The following is a 17829-nucleotide window of genomic DNA, read 5'->3' on the forward strand; positions in this document are numbered from 1 at the left end:
CATCATTCACTAGCTCCTCTGAATGGTGGGGCTGATAGTCAAAGCTTCAAGATTTTAGTCCCTCTCGCTAATGAGGTTGTGGTAGCCTTTTACTAGTAGGATCATTAGGATATCATAGAAGACAAGAAGCTCTGGTTGGCTCTTGCTAAAGATCATGATTATCTTCTAGATCAAGCTGAGAAATGAGCCCTTCCAGACGTTTCAAATTTCTGCCATATTATCAAGGATTTTCCTTCACAGAGTTGATCTCTTAAATGGTTACTTTTATCTATTACTTAGATATTTTATAGCTACTTAAAAGGAGAAACCATACATTCATGGTAATCTTTTATTAGTTTTTGCATCAGTGAAAATGTTGTAATATTTGTAATGATAATTATTATAGTGAAAGTAATAATTTATTTATTATTAATTTTTTCTTGGTAGAAATGATAGACAAATGTATGAACAAATTAGATCAATTTCATGGTTTAAAATAGTTCAAATTGAAAGAGTTATTATCATATCTTTTTAGGCTTTAATATATATCACACTTATCTTTAATTTCTTTTCTATTATTTAAAATGTATGATAATTTTCTTGTATAAAAATGGTAAATTATGTAATAATTTAATAGATTAAATATATGTCTACTCAATCTATAATAATAAAGAGTCAAATCAAACACAATGAAAAATTATTGATACTCTATAACATACAATTTTCCTTCAAATTTTGTATCTCAAATCTAATTATTGAATTAAGAAGCAATGCCCAAAACAAAGCATTTGCAAGATTTGCAAAATATAATTCTATCTTTTGGATTGACACATTTAAATCTATTTTTAAAAAACTTTTGATAACACATAACTAAAACAATAAAATTCTAAAATTAGATCATGATTAAAAAAAATCTAGAAAAAATAGTATAAAAGAACAATCTCCCTTAGAATCAATCATTATTATAAATTTGGAACTAAAAATAAATAAAATGTAGAAATACAACACCCAAAAGTACAAGGAAAATAGTTTTATTTTCTAGATTTTTTTGTTTGATTAATTTTGATATTTATTTTTGGAAATAAATTTATTCAAACATAAAAAAAATTGTGGTTTAAATTGAAGGACTTTTGAATAAATGCAAATATTTTTAAAATATAAAACAAATCAATAATTTTTATCTAATCTTTTTTGTTGGGAATTTAATTTTTTTTTTTACCCATGACCATAAAATTATTCAAAATTTCAATCGATTCAATATTTTTCTTTTTCTTTGCATAACAAAATTAATATTGCATATTCCTAGTTAATCATGTATTGACCATCTCTTATGAATATAATGGTAAATTATGCATTTGATTACTTAATTACAAGGTTTTCAACTAAAATTTCATATTTCTCTATTTCTTTTTCTTTTATATGTACATACTCAATGTGGTCAAAAGTACCCACCTTTAATATTTGTTCTTTTTGATAATGAATATAGTCAAACTAAGAATATGGCCATTCCTATGGAAAAAAAAGAATTTCATATAGAAATTTTAGTAGCATCTATAGACAAAAGTCAATTTAGATGTACTCCAAACATTTAGTCCAACAATTACTTATTTGTAGATTTAGTTGCAGCTCAATAATATTAGACAACAAAATTATAGTCTATCAAACTCGGGTTAATCTTTGTATTTTATTTTATTTTCATTAAAATCGATACGGAAATATGGAACCATATTTCAAAATTAAAATTGAGATATTTAATAAGTAAATTTTTCAAGGATGCATATGTCCATGGTATGCTATCATTCATAACGTCATAATATTTTTGGAACTAAGAGCCTACGCATGTTTAAATTTATGAAATTCCAACATTTGTGGTAAGTACTATTGGATTTTCTAATTGTTGATGCTCCAATTGAATCTGAAGTCATTGATGTGCCAAAGTAAATCTCCACATTTTTGTGTTCCTGTATCAATGAGGGTTGGAAGCTAATTTTTATCAAGTTTAAACTTGAGTACATACATTAGTGAAAGTCAGTAGGCTTCTTAGGTATGTGGAACTCTGAAGATAAATCCTTTAAATTCTAAAGCCAACCTTTCAAATAAGTTAGGATTGATAATGTTTTTGTAACTAGGATGAAGAAACCTACCAATCAGTGTAGACCAATTTTTTGTATTAAAATTAACCCTAAGAAAACATATGTCAAATATTAAAATTAAAAATTGTGTATGTCATATTTTCTTCAGATTTCGTGAATGTGAGAATGTGCCAATGAGATTTGGCCATGTAATCCCATACCAAATTTGATGGCTCAACCCATATTAAATATTTTTTTAAGGCCCAACTCTCGAATGTCACCCTATGTTAAGATAAAATAAGGAAATTTTTAGACCTAGGCCAATGCATGCCTCAAGTTAATGATATTAACAAACATAAGAATCCATGTATGTGGACCCAATATAATTTATAGATGACTTTAAATAGGGATTTATTGATCTTGTAAGAATATATTTCTTTATATAGTGTGGGGAAAAACTCAATAAGTTAAATTAAGTAAACACTACATTTTTCCAACTGCATTGGGCTATCCTATATGGTATCAAAATATGGTTGAAAACTAAGGACCGAATGTTCCATTAAAGATAAAAAATTTAGTTTAATTTTGAGAATCATTAGTGATTTCTCATGTAATTACTATATTCATGAAATTATTATGAAATCTAATATTTGAAAATAGATTTTGTAGTGTATCAAAATAGACAATACTTGTTTATCATTGTGGTTTAATTGGTTCGACTTCAACTACAAGGAAGAAGAAGAGAGAAGAAGGTAGAAGAAGGATAAAAGAAGTTCATAGATGAGTTACTAAGCTCTAAGATGGATTAAAAATATAAAGGATGTTGGGAGTAGAGAGAACCCAACAAAATCAAATAAGAATACCCATCAGTCGATATTAAATAAGAGATTGCGTATTTCCAAGGAAACTAATAAATTTTATAGCTGGATAGCTTAGGAATGAGAAAAAATGGAACCTAAAAGTGTGATGGGATCTAACAAATTTTAAGGAAACAATAATCTAAATAAATTGTCAAGAACAAATCCATCTCTTAAAGATCATTATTCTAGATTCTTTCCAAAAATCTATTTGCTTATCTACTTTGAATAGAAAGACACATGCTTATGATGACATTCCAAATTAGAAAGATGTATGCTTATGATAATAGGCCTTGGACCCAATTGTTGCACTTTGAACACCATATGACCTCTAAGGACACCACATGACCCCTAAGGACACCATATGACCCCTTAGGACACCATATGGTGTCGTTAGGGATCATATAGTGTCCTAAGGGGTCATAGAACACCATATGACCTCTTAGGACACAATATGACCCCTAACAACACCATATTGTGTCCTAAGGGGTCATATTGTGTCCTTAGGGGTCATATGGTGTCCTAAGGGGTAATATGGTGTCCTGGGGGGTAATAGAACACCATATGACTCCTTAGGACACTATATGACCCCTAATGACATCAGATGACCCCTTAAGACACTATATGGTGTTGTTAGGGGTCATATGGCATCCTAAGGGGTCAAAGAACACCATATGACCCCTTAGGACACCATATAGTGTTCTTAGGGGTCATATGGTATCCTAAGGAGTCAGATGGTGTCCTAAGTGGTCATAGAATACCATGTAACCCCTTAGGACACCATATGATTCCTTAGGACACCATATGAGCCCTAAAAACACCATATGGTGTCGTTAGGGGTCATGTGGTATCCTAATGGGTCATCGAATACCATATGACCCCTTAGGACACCATATGACCCCTACAGACACCATATGACCTCTTAGAACACTATATGATCCCTCTCTCTCTCTCTCCTTCTCTCCTTCTCTCCCTCTCCCCCTCTCCTTTCCCAAATCTCTCTCTCTCTCTCTCTCTCTCTCTCTCTCTCTCTCTCTCTCTCTCTCTCTCTCTCTCTCTCTCTCTCTCTCTCTCTCTCTCCCCCTCTCCCACTCTCCTTTCCCAAATCTCTCCTTTTCTGAATCTCCCTCTCTCTCCCTTTCCCTCCCCCTCTCCTTTTCCCAATCTCACTCTCTCCCTATCCATCTCTCCCTCCCCCTCTCCTTCTCTCCCTCTCTCCCTCTCCCCCTCTCCTTTTCCCAATCTCCCTCTCTCTCTCTCCATCTCCCCCTCTCCTTTCCCCAATATCCCTCTCTCCCTCTCTCCCTCTCCCCCTCTCCTTTCCCCAATCTCTAATTTTTTCAATCTCCCTCTCTCTCCCTCTCCCCCTCTCCTTTCCCCAATTTCCCTCTCTCCCTCCCCCTCTCCTTCTCTCCCTCTCTCTCCCTCTCCCCCTGTCCTTTCCCCAATATCCCTCTCTCCCTCCCCCTCTCCTTCTCTCCCTCTCTCCCTCTCCCCCTCTCCTTTTCCCAATCTCTCTCTCCCTCTCCCTCTCTCCCTCTCCCCCTCTCCTTTCCCCAATCTCCCTCTCTCCCTCCCCCTCTCCTTCTCTCCCTCTCTCCCTCTCCCCCTCTCCGATCCCCAATCTCTCCTTTTCCCAATCTCCCTCTCTCTCCCTCTCCCCCTCTCCTTTCCCCAATCTCCATGTCTCCCTCCCCCTCTCCTTCTCTCCCTCTCTCTCCCTCTCCCCCTCTCTTTTCCCCAATCTCCCTCTCTCCCTCCCCCTCTCCTTCTCTCCCTCTCTCCCTCTCCCTCTTCCTTCCTCTCTCCCTATTGCCCTCTCCTTTTCCCTCCCTCTCCCTCCCTCTCTTCATCTCCCCCTCTCCTTTTCCCAATCTCGCTTTCTCTCCCTCTCCCCCTCTCCTTTTCCCAATCTTGTTTTCTCTCCCTCTCCCCCTCTCCTTTTCCCAATCTCCCTCTCTCTCCCTCTCCCTCTCCCTCTCTCCCTCTCCCCCTCTCCTTTCCCCAATCTCCCTCTCTCCCTCCCCCTCTCCTTCTCTTCCTCTCTCCCTTGCCCCCTCTCCTTTCCCCAATCTCCCTCTCTCTCCCTCTCCCCCTCTCCTTTCCCCAATCTACCTCTCTCCCTCCCCCTCTCCTTCTCTCCCTCTCTCCCCCTCTCCTTTCCCAAATATCCCTCTCTCCCTCTCCCTCTCCTTCTCTCCCTCTCTCCCTCTCCCCCTCTCCTTTCCCCAATCTCCCTCTCTCCCTCCCCCTCTCCTCTCCCTCTCTCCCTCTCCCCCTCTCCTTTCCCTAATCTCTCATTTTCCTAATCTCTCTCTCTCTCTCCATCTCCACCTATCCTTTCCCCAATCTCCCTCTCTCCTTCCCCCTCTCCTTCTCTCCTTCTCTCCCTCTCCTTTTCCCAATCTCCCTCTCTCTCTCCCTCTCCCTCTCCCTTCCTCTCTCCCTATCCCCCTCTCCTTTTCCCTCCCTCTCCCTCCCTCTCTTCATCTCCCCCAATCCTTTTCCCAATCTCGCTTTCTCTCCCTCTCCCCCTCTCCTTTCCCCAATCTCCCTCTCTCTCCCTCTTCCTCTCCCCCTCTCCTTTTCCCTATACTCTCTATCTCTCTCCCTCTCTCCCTCTCCCCCTCTTGTTCTCTCCTTCTCTCCCTCTCCCCCTCTCCTTTCCCAAATCTCTCCTTTTCCCAATCTCCCTCTCTCTCTATTTCCCTCCCCCTCTCCTTTTCCCAATCTCCCTCTCCCCCTCCCCCTCTCCCTCTCTCCCTCTCTCCCTCTCTCCCTCTCCCCCTCTCCTTTTCCCTCCCTCTCCCTCCCTCTCTCTCCCTCTCTCTCCCTCTCCCTCCCTCTCTCTCCCTCTCTCTCCCTCTCCCTCCCTCTCTCCCTCTCTCCCTCTCTCCCTCTCCCCCTCTCCTTTTCCCTCCCTCTCCCTCCCTCTCTCCCTCTCTCCCTCTCCCTCCCTCTCTCCCTCTCCCCCTCTCCTTTCCCTAGTTCTACATATCCCGTACAGGTTATGTAGAACTAAGGCCAAAACTTCTAGTTCTACATAACTTGTACGGGTTATGAGAAATTGTGAACGTTGACATATAAGGTTTCCATAACCCGTACAGGTTATGGAAAAATATTTATATATTTTAGTCCCAACAGCCTAAAAACCAGCATTGCAAGTTGTTTGAAGGCCCCACTGCTTTTGCACATGATTTTCTGTGACAGTAACAGTCAGGTTTTCATATTCTTTTGTCACTTTTTCTTTGGAATGATTGATTTTTAAGTTATTTTATAATTGTTACTTTAGATAATAACAAAATCATGATTATTTGTTGTTTTTTTGCTTTGATTATGATTTGTTTGTCTTGTATTTTGGTTTTTTTATTTATTTATTTTATTATTGTTACTTTAGATTATAACAAAATGATGAACATTTGTTGTTTTTTTGCTATTTGATTGTGGATTGTCATCACGATGTTATGTGTAGGACAATGGGAAAGAATAAGAGAGGAACAAATGAACAAAGAGAGGCAGCAAAGGAAAGACAAAGGGAGCGTATGAAGAGATTATGTGAAGGTACGCCATCTAATGCACCTAATGAAAGTGATGAACATTCAACAATTGAAATTGATATGATTAATGCACCGAATCAAAATGATCAACATACACCAATTCAAATACATATGATGAATGCACCTAATGAATGCAATGAACATACACCATTTGAAAATGATTCGGTGAATGCACATGTTAATGAAATTGAAGAAGATATACCATTTGAATTTGATGTGATCAATGCACATAATGCACCTAATGAAAATGAAGAGTATGCACCAATCTTAACACCTCTTAGAATAATTCGTAGAAAACCAAAGTTCCTAATAGATATTGATGAAAATATTGTGAAGCCAATGCATGATAAAATTTCTGAAAGAACTTGTAGAAGAACAGTTAGAAGAATTTGGAATAACTATTTTGAAAACTTAAATCAAAGTGGAAGATGCCAATTAGTTGTTGAAATGATTAAAAATCTGAAATTTAGAGAGACAATGAAAAGTTTGGGGTTAATAACATCCGAAAATAATGGTGAAAGAACCATTGTGAGAAATATTTTTGATGCATACCAAGCCATTGGTTCAAAATCACGCACTAAAGATGCTAATGTTACTCGTCGTGTCCTCACATCAACCATAATGGGAAAGGAAATGAAACAATCTCGTTTAATAAGCAAAACAAGCAAGTCATTAAGGATAAGTAGAACCACATTACACTATGCCTTAGAGAGGTGAGAGAAAATTGAGGATCCTAACAAAAATTCTCTTTGGGAATTCTCGGGTAGACTGCCACACCAGGACAAGGTTGTTGTTGATGCACTAAGAACGTTAATTGAGAGATATTTGCATGACAACACAAGGGTTTCACCCAACCAAAGAGATGTTGTTAGAAGGCGAATTGGAATTAGTAATCGTGAGCCACATCCAAAACACTATTTAGATACAACTCAAATAATTTTATGAAAGGTTTCTTCAAAGCTTTCCTCAAATTAAAATTAGTCTCAAAGATTTTTTGAGATGACAAAACCATTTTATGTTAAGATTAATCATGCACATACTACATGTTGTTGTAGGGTCCATGTTGAATTTTCCATGCATTATGATATTTATTTCTATATCTGTTATACTTTGCACACTAATGATGTTTTGCAAGAATGTGGTCTACAAGCACCTCCTAAGCTACCAAGAGAATTTTTTTCAAGTGTACTATGTAGATGAGATGACAGGTGCATTTATTATAAGATTATGTGTTTGAGAGGTTTTTGTCCTACATGTGGCGGTTTGCAACAGTTGCATAGATGCCTACATCTAGATAGCACACATGAAATTGGTAAGGAACTAGTTTCTATTGGAAAATATAAGTCAGTAACATATGGTGTTAAAGATGGAAAAGAATTAAAGAGGTGTGAGTTAGTGAAAAGGGATATATGCGTAGCTGATTTTATGAAGATGTTTCAAGAGAAACTAGTATATGAGTACATAGGTCACACAAATAGAGCTAGATGGTTAGATGAGCAATTCAAGTTGTGTAAGGACACTTTCCCCCTTGGCACTATTGTCTCTATCATTGATTTTCCTGAGAATTATACACTAAAGCCGCAAAATGAAGTACAATCTATGTATTACCACTCTACACAAGTTACATTTTTTGTACACATAGCATTCATGCATGCACATGATAGCACCGAGGAGGACAGAAAGGTTATAAGAGAATATCACTTCTATATCAATGATGATCATACTCATTCCTCAGAGATTGTGCAAGGATGCTTTACAGTCTTCTATGATAGTTTAAGGGAAAGAGATATAAGATACAAACAACACTTAATATGGTCGGACAATTGCACCGCACAATTCAAGAATGCAAGGATGTTCTACTGGTTGACTAGGATGCATGTGACAAGTGGTGTGCAACATTTTTGGAATTTCATTGAGGTAGGACATGGAAAGGGAGAGCATGATGGTGTGGGAGCATGTGTGAAAAGAGCTCTTACCAGAGAGGAATTGAAGTACAAAGGTGGTGCAATGTTAATAGATGCAAAAGAAAGTGTGCAAAGGTGTAGCTCTACGATGGGACCAGGTAATGCAGATAAGTCTATGGTTTCTAGATATTTTTGGTTAATAAGTGAATCTAACATTGAAAATGGTCTAGATTGTTGTACACTTACTGGATCAAGTGACATGCATTCATTTTGAAGTTCAAATGCAACATCACTAGTTATTTATACTAGACATATTGCATGCTTTTTCTCTTCGTGTATGCATTTTTGTGGGATGAATGTGAATCAAAAGAGTGGGTTGACCAATGGTCTTGTGACCTTTGCAAACCCTAGATACATATCAACTTCCTAGAGCACTACAAATGAACTGCATTGAAGCATCAGTGGATTTTGACCATGTATCAGACATAGTTGAACCAGGTAAAGGGTTGCAATTTGCTATAATTTTAAGCTTAATTTATTAGTATTAACTTATGCTAATTTTGGTATTAACTTATATACTTCTATTAAAGGCAGGTCATGTATATGCAGTTATTGTGGATGAGAACAACAAAGAAGGAGCAGATTACTTTTTGGGTCGTTGTATTGAGGCCAAAAGGAAATTGACTTCTACAGTGGTTCATGGAGAGGGTATTGAGTACCCAATAGGATCCGTTGTTGTGACAGGGACATGGCTTAGAAGGTACCATTGTTGTGTCGAGTTGTATTGAGACCTCTTAGACTCATTTATTTAGCAATCATTGTATTGATTTTGGCATTATCCTTCTATAAAATGCAGGTACCCTATCAAAAATTCTAATGCCTGGTTGTTTAAGGACTTTGAGACACATAGACATATTCTTCATTACTCAAACCTTCTTGTTGCAACAAATATTGATTTGATTAAATATCGTGGTAGACCTCTTAACAAGGATTTGTGGAAAGTTCATGAATCACACCACAAGGCAATACTTGAGACACTAAGGGTTAGAGTTGATCCAGAAGGTTCACTTGATTGATTTTGGGCCATCTAGAAGAATAATTCTACAATATGGTAGAATAATTTTGACAATTTTGTATATATCTTTTGCAAAATGTTGTAACTTCACTTTTTTGGATGTGCTCTACATGCATATGAGCTATAATATGCATATGAGCTATAATGTGCATATGTAGATGCCAAATTTTGTATATAATAACATCAATGAATTGTAATGTGCATATCTAGATGCTAAATTTTGTATAAAAAAACAACAATGAGTTGTAATGTGCATATGTAGATGCTAAGTTTTGTATAAAAAAACAACAACGAGTTTTAATTTGCATATTTAGATGTAAAATTTTTTAAATATAAATAGTAATGAGCTTGATCTTTTATATAAGATACCAAATTTTATATATGAAAGTGTCCATGGGGCTGATTTGCAAATTTTGAGAGCCAAAATTTGTACCATTTGATTATAAATACATTTGTAATAAACTTGTACCATTTGATTATAAATAATTGAGTCTAATTTTGACATATGTTAAATAACTTGCAAATGGGTATCTGAATATGCAATTGTTTTTCCAAGTGTTTTGGGAAAGTTTTGAGTTATTATTGAATTACCCGATTTGAAGGGCTAGTAGGAATAGTCTGAATTCGAGATAAGATTTTCGTAGGCAGCGACAACATGACCCCATAGGTTCAAATGGATCATCCATAAGTGCCATGGTCTCCAAGTTACGCTATGTCAAAGTTTGACCATTTTTTCTACTTTGAGCGCTTAAGGGAAAATGTCACTACGAGGTGGCTCATAATGATCATACGCCTTGTGGAGTGAGACAAGAGAACACCTAGTGTAAACCTGAGCACTCAGACATGCTCGTGCAGAACGAAAGATGCAATATTTTGCCACCTCTCACTGACAGTTTTTGATGTGACAGAAAAAATATCACCACAAGAAAATGGAATTGAGTTGCCTAAAAATGAGATAGGATTTTGTAGGTAGTGATAACATGACCCCATAGGTTCAAACAGATTGTCCATAAGTGCCACGGTCTCCAAGTTACACTACATCAAAGTTTGACCATTTTTTCTGCTTTGAGCGCTCAAGGGAAAAAATCGCTATGAGTTGGCTCGTAATGATCAGACACCTTGGGGAGTGAGACAAGGGCACACCTAGCATAAACCTGACCACTCGGATGTGCTCGCACTGATGGTTCGTTCCCACGACAAGCAGAATGAAAGATGCACTATTTTGCCACCTCTCACTGATGGTTTTTGATGCGACAGAAAAAATATCACCACAAGAAAATGAAATCGAGTTGCCCAAAACCAATATAGGATTTTGTAGGTAGAAACAACACGACCCCATAGGTTTAAATAGATTATCCATAAGTGCCACGGTCTCCGAGTTACGCTACGTCAAAGTTTGACCATTTTTTTCGCTTTGAGAGCTCAAGGGAAAACATCGCTATGAGGTGGCTCGTAATGATCGAACACCTTGTGGAGTGAGACAAGGGCACACCTAGCATAAACCCAATCACTCGGATGTGCTCGCACTCACAATTCATTCCCATGACAAGCAGAGCGAAAGATGCACTATTTTGCCACCTTTCACTGATGATTTTTGATGCGATAGAAAAAATCTCACCACAAGAAAATGGAATTGAGTTTCCCGAAATCAAGATAGGATTTTGTAGGCAATGATAACACAACCCCATAGGTTCAAACGCATCATCCATAAGTGCCACGGTCTTCGAGTTACGCTATGTCAAAGTTTGACCATTTTTTCTGCTTTGAGCGCTCAAGGGAAAATGTTGCTACGAGGTGGCTCATAATGATTAGACGCCTTGGGGAAAAAGAAAAGGGCACACCTAGCATAACCCCAACCACTTGGATGTGCTTGTGCTAACGGTTCATTCCCATGACAAGAAGAACAAAAGATGCACTATTTTGCTACCTCTCACTGATGGTTTTTGATGCGATAGAAAAAATCTCACCACACAGAAACAAAATCGATTTGCCCAAAATTGAGATTGGATTTTGTAGGCAGCGATAACACAAACCCATAGGTTCAAACGGATCATCCATAAGTGCCACGATCTCCGAGTTACGCTACGTCAGAGTTTGACCATTTTTTTCGCTTTGAGCGCACAAGGGAAAATGTCACTACGAGGTGGATCATAACGATCAGACACCTTAGGGAGAAAGACAAGGGCACACCTAGCATAAACCCGATCACCCGGATGTGCTCACGCTGATAGTTCATTCCCACGACAAGCAGAACAAAAGATGCACTATTTTGCCACCTCTCACTCACGGTTTTTGATGCGACAAAAAAAATCTCACCACAAGAAAATAGAATCAAGTTTCCCAAAACTAAGATATAATTTTGTAGGCAGCAATAGAATGACCCTATAGGTTCAAACGGATCATCCATAAGTGCCACGGTCTCTGAGTTACGCTACGCCAAAGTTTGACCATTTTTTTTGCTTTAAGCACTCAAGGGAAAACGTCGCTACGAGGTGGCTCGTAATGATCAAATGTCTTGGGGAGAAAGACAAGGGCACACCTAGTGTAAACCCAGCCACTCGGACACACTCGCACTGACGATTCATTCCCACGACAAGTAGAACGAAAGATGCACTATTTTGCCACCTCTCACTAATAGTTTTTGACAGTTTTTGATGTGATAGAAAAAATCTCAGCACAAGAAAATGGAATCGAGTTGCCCAAAAACAAGATAGGATTTTTTAGGTAGTGATAACATGACCCCATAGGTTGAAATGGATCATCCATAAGTGCCACAGTCTCTGAGTTACGGGACGTCAAATTTTGACCATTTTTTCCACTTTGAGTGCTCAAGGGAAAACGTTGCTACAAGGTGGCTCATAATGATCAGACACCTTGGAGAGTGAGACAAGGGAACACCTAGCGTAAACCCAGCCATCTAGATGCACTCACACTAGTAGTTTGTTCCCATGACAAGCAGAACGAAAGATGCACTATTTTGCCACCTCTCACTGACAGTTTTTGACGGTTTTTTATGCGACAGAAAAAATCTCACCACAAGAAAACGGAATCGAGTTGCCCAAAATCGAGATAGGATTTTTTAGGTAGAAACAACATGACCCCATTGGCTCAAATGGATTTTCCATAAGTTCCATGATCTCTGAGTTACGGGATGTCAAATTTTGACCATTTTTTCCACTTTGAGCGCTCAAGGGAAAACGTCGCTATGAGGTGGCTCGTAACAATCAGATGTCTTAGGGAGCGAGACAAGGCAACACCTAGCATAAAACCAACCACCCAAATGTGCTCGCACTGACGGTTTGTTCCCATGACAAGCAGAACGAAAGATGCACTATTTTGCCACCTCTCACTGATAGTTTTTGACGGTTTTTTATGCGACAGAAAAAATCTCACCACAAGAAAACGAAATCGAGTTGCCCAAAACTAAGATAGGATTTTTTAGGCAGCGACAACATGACCCCATAGGTTCAAATGGATCATCCATAATTGCTTCAACTCTTCTTTTATAGGTGATGAAATGATGAACTTAAGCATGAAATGTCTTAATTGGTTCTTGAAATGATGAACTTCACTCCATAAGCATGAGTTTATGAAATAATAACTTCACTCCAATCTCTTCATTTATGAAGGACTCAAAGAAAATTTACTCAATCAAAATACAAAATATCAACATTACCGGTATCAGTACTTGGGTATACACAATATGAGCAATAGATAGTTTAAAAGTATATGCCATATGAGTTACAACTAATGAACAAATTGGATCACATTTCAAGACATATACACAACTAACAAATTTGATCACATTTCTATAGAAAATAACTAAGTTTCAGGAATATCATGTTTCATATATATCAATGAACAAATTGGATCGAATATCACATTTCATATATATCAAAATGAACAATAATCATGTACATATATCAAAAAATGGCATAGATGCCAAATCAATAATAGTTACAAAAATGTGGCATGTGCCATGTCTGTCAAAGTCGATATATACATATACAAATGTTGAATATATAAAAAATTGGTCCTTCAATGACCATAACTATAACTATATGTCTCTATCGATATCTATGACTATGGCGGATCATCAAAATCGAGCCTCTTCGAAGCAGTACATGGCTCTGTAGGTGGCTGCACAAGGATAATTCAAATGTCTAATCAGATATATTTTCTCGATATAACATCAAAATAACTAAATACTGAACTCTAAATTGTTTGAAGTTGAAATGTTGATTACCTCATCTCTGTCTTCTGCAATTCAGTGAGGCTGAGGATCCATGGGATGTCCTACAGGAGGCTGTAACTGGTAAAACAACATTAATACATGTTAATGACATATATGTCAAATAACACATAATAACTAAAAATGAATAGACTAAAAAACTAAAGCATACCGGAGCCTCAGATGGATGTGTTGTGGTCGTAGGAGGCAAAGTCACAGATGAATTAGTTACAACCATTTCCTATATCCATGGTAAGTGATCCAAAAGGAGTTAACTAGACGGTTTCAACTCTGTTGTGCACTTAGTGAAAAGGAGTTGATCTAAGATAGACATACCTTTTGCCTTGGTCATGTTGGATCCCATAATATACATGTAGGACTTCTACTGAAATGGAATGGTAGAATAACAATAGGAAGTTTGGAAGGGGCTTGTAATAGTTTAAAGACAATCATACAAGTTAATAACCCAAAGTTGTTGACAAACTAGATAAAACAAATATTTTTAACATATGTAGAAAAAATGCACACTGAAGCCTCGTATAGTTCTCCTGTAACCTTAGGAGGCCTAGTCGAATCTGATGCAGCTATTACCATTTCCTGTATGAAAAATTATAACATATTATATAGACATAAAAGGATTTAGTTATTTCGAACAAGCAAGAATGCAATCCAAAGTGAATATGAAGATATCACCTCTTCCCTCTGCTAAACCTCATCGACATCAGGTGCATTCATTAATTCCATAAACCCCATATGTTTCTGTATATAGAACAAATAAATTAAGTGCATTTATCAATATCTACATATACATGTTTAATCATAATACATTTCAACAATTGAATTTAAATTGTAGTGAATTACCTTCTATTGTTTGGGTGTCCGAGAGGATATATTTTTTTGCCTTGGAGTGCTAGAGGATGGCTTTCTCACATGAGATGTCCTCAAGGTAGGTGGGGTAAACTAATGGAAAAAAATTAACATAAGGGAAAAGAGCATGTATTTAATATATCACTTAAGTCAAAAATATATAAATCTAAATGGTACTGCATAACTATCTTGGCCAAAGTCAATGGTTGAAAGCGTGATATCATCAAGCTGGGACATCTCAGTCACTGATAAGCCCTACAAAATATCAAGTAATTATACATATAATTAATAAAATATATTTTGAATCCAATGTATTATTATATTTTTAACAAATTTACAAATCTTTACCTCTGGTGGCGAAACTACTTGTGATCGTGGGTCGACTAAACAGTATGTGTACTCCCACCACCTGTTGCACCCTGCAATGCATTTTATTTATATGTCACTTAAAATTGTTCTAAAAATAAAAATTCATTTCTTTTTATAAGATTTAGTCACTTAATTGATAACATGTCATAAACAGAATTAAATGCACCTATGTCTGATAGAGAGGGTACAACATATTGAGCAGTTCATCAGTGAGGGCCACATCCTTTGTAGTGGAAGCATGATACCTACTCCCGCAACATGTACACGAATGAGATGTCCCACCATCCTCGTCCGTGTCAGTGTCTACACCAAAACATACACCCTGACAGGTGGGGCACATACGTTGAATGGGTTGGCTCGTGCCAAATGATGCATGAGGTGCTGCTAATGAAGGAGGTGTCACTGAGGAAGGAGTTGCTGCTGATGAAGGAGGTGTCACTGATGAAGGAGGTGCTGCAAGTGCTGGTACATCCTCTTCTTCGACCAGCTGTGTGCCATGCTGAACAATGACATCAATCAATGATGTAGCTACCTGAAGAGTCTGTAATTCCATAGACTCCTTCAAGAATATAGGGATAGTGACATTAACCATGGGTTTAGGAGCTGTACGCCTCCTATGTTGTGGATCTACCACCCTATGGGCCATAGGTCTATCCTGCGTAGAGCCTCTCCCTCTACCTTGAAATTGCCGGATGTCAAAGTAATTCGGCTTCTCGCCGAGGATAAACTCACAATACAACTTTCTCAAAAAATATAGAGGCACCTCCCAATTATTACAAGGTGGTTGGTCAAAGACCACATACCACCTATCCCAAAAAGCATCTTTCAACCTAGCATGAACACACCAATGTATAGGAAACCAAGTCGTATTTAGTTCTAGGTTGTTACTAGTAACAGGATCGGTGAAAAGAGCACATATGTCAGCTTTAACTATGCCCTTTTTCTTCACTTGATCATATGACAACCCATCCGCATAAAATGTTCGACATCTATCCCTCCATGAACCCCATTTCGTAACCTCCCTAGATACCTCATTTGCACTATTAGCCATTGTTTCTAGTATTCTGGCAAGGGTTGAGTGGTGCTCAAGCCTAGAGGTCCTCAACCTATTCACCAATATAGAAATTTGGGCACTATTTTGTGCAAGGCGATTGATGAGATCCTCTTGTGTGGCATCTACATGATCTAATGGAGGACATGGAGGGTTTCAGGGTGGTGGTGGTTGTTGAGGAGCAACATTTTCAGGATTTTGAGGGTTTTCTTGTTGCTCTTGTGCAATGTTAACAGGGTTTTCTTGTGTTGCTTGTGTAGGAGGAGGTCTTTGTTGTCTATTTCATTTTTGGGGATTGCTTGAAGAATCTGACATCAAATTAATAAAAACAAAACTTAAATCAATTAAAAAACCCTAATTTAATTAAAATGCAAAGAAAAATAATCAAACAAATCAAATCTTACCTATTCAACGGGGTGCCATTGTTGAAAATTGCTTTCGATGATGGGAAAATAAAAAATAGTTGCAAACCCATGCGGGTTCGATGCTTTTTCGGCTTCTCCTTGTTGTTGTTCCATGGTTTTGGCATTGAAAATGGCCAAAACCCGTGGCCTACACAAAAGAAATATGTTTCTCAAAACAAATACGAGTTTTGAGAAACTTAAAAAAATTGTTCCTCAAAACCCATATAGGTTTTGAGGAACTTTTGTTTTTTTTTATTGTTTTTTCTCTAGGCTTTGTGTTACCAAGCCTAGCACATTTTTGAAATTTTAGAACCCGCACGGGTTATGAAAAATTTTGTTTTTCTTTGGCATGTGGCCACTTTTTTGTTCACCATCTTGGTGCACTTACCCTTCACTTGCAATTCAACCACAAGTCTATGAAGCCACATCACCTCCTTGCTAGCCTATGTTGCTGCCATATATTTTTCCTCAGTAGTAGACAATGCCACCATTGCCTACAACTTCGACACCCAACTAACAACACCTTCAGCCAAAAAGAAAACATAACCTATTGTAGACTTTCTCTTATCTTTGTCTCCACAAAAATTTGCATCCACATACCCATTAACTTGAAGACTACTCCCACTGTAACAGATAGTAACATTTGAAGTGCCTCTCAAATATTTGAGAATCCACTTCACAGTTGTCCAATGATCAGTACCAGGATTCACCATGTACCTATTGACAACTCCCACTGCTTATGCAATGTCTGGTCTGGTGCACACCATGGCGAACATAAGACTTCCTACTGCTAATGAGTATGATACATTAGACATCTATGTCTTCTGTGCTAGGGTACTATTCAAAAGATAATTTAATATGATCAGGAAATGGAGTACTAACTCGTTGTGCTTTCTACATATTGAAGCGCTGCAGAACCTTCTCCACATAAGTTTTTTGAGACAACCATAATTTCTTGTTGTTTCTGTCTCTATGTATCCTCATTCCCAAAATCTGATTTGCATTGCCTAAGTCTTTCATCTCAAACTCCCTAGCAAGCTGAGTTTTCAAATGGATGATTTTATACATGTTGGGACCTGCTACCAATATACCATCGACATATAATAGTAGAATAATAAAACTACTATCATCATACCTTTGAAAATAGGCACAATGATCAGCCTCACATCTACTAAAACCCAAACTCAAGATGAAGGAATCAAACCACTTGTACCAACACCTTGGCGCTTGTTTCAAACCATACAATGATTTTCTCAGCCTACAAACAAGATTCTCGTTGCCTCTTTCCTCAAAACCTTATGGTTGTTGCATATAAATCTCCTCGGATAGATCACCATGCAGGAAGGTTATTTTTACATCTAACTGTTCTAACTCCAAATCAAGACTAGCAACAAGATCTAAAACAACTCTAATAGTACTTAACTGTACAACAGGTGAAAAAATTTCATCAAAATCAACACTTG

This window comes from Cryptomeria japonica, chromosome 4 (genome assembly GCF_030272615.1).
Source record: "Cryptomeria japonica chromosome 4, Sugi_1.0, whole genome shotgun sequence".
NCBI classification, from domain to species: Eukaryota; Viridiplantae; Streptophyta; class Pinopsida; order Cupressales; family Cupressaceae; genus Cryptomeria; species Cryptomeria japonica.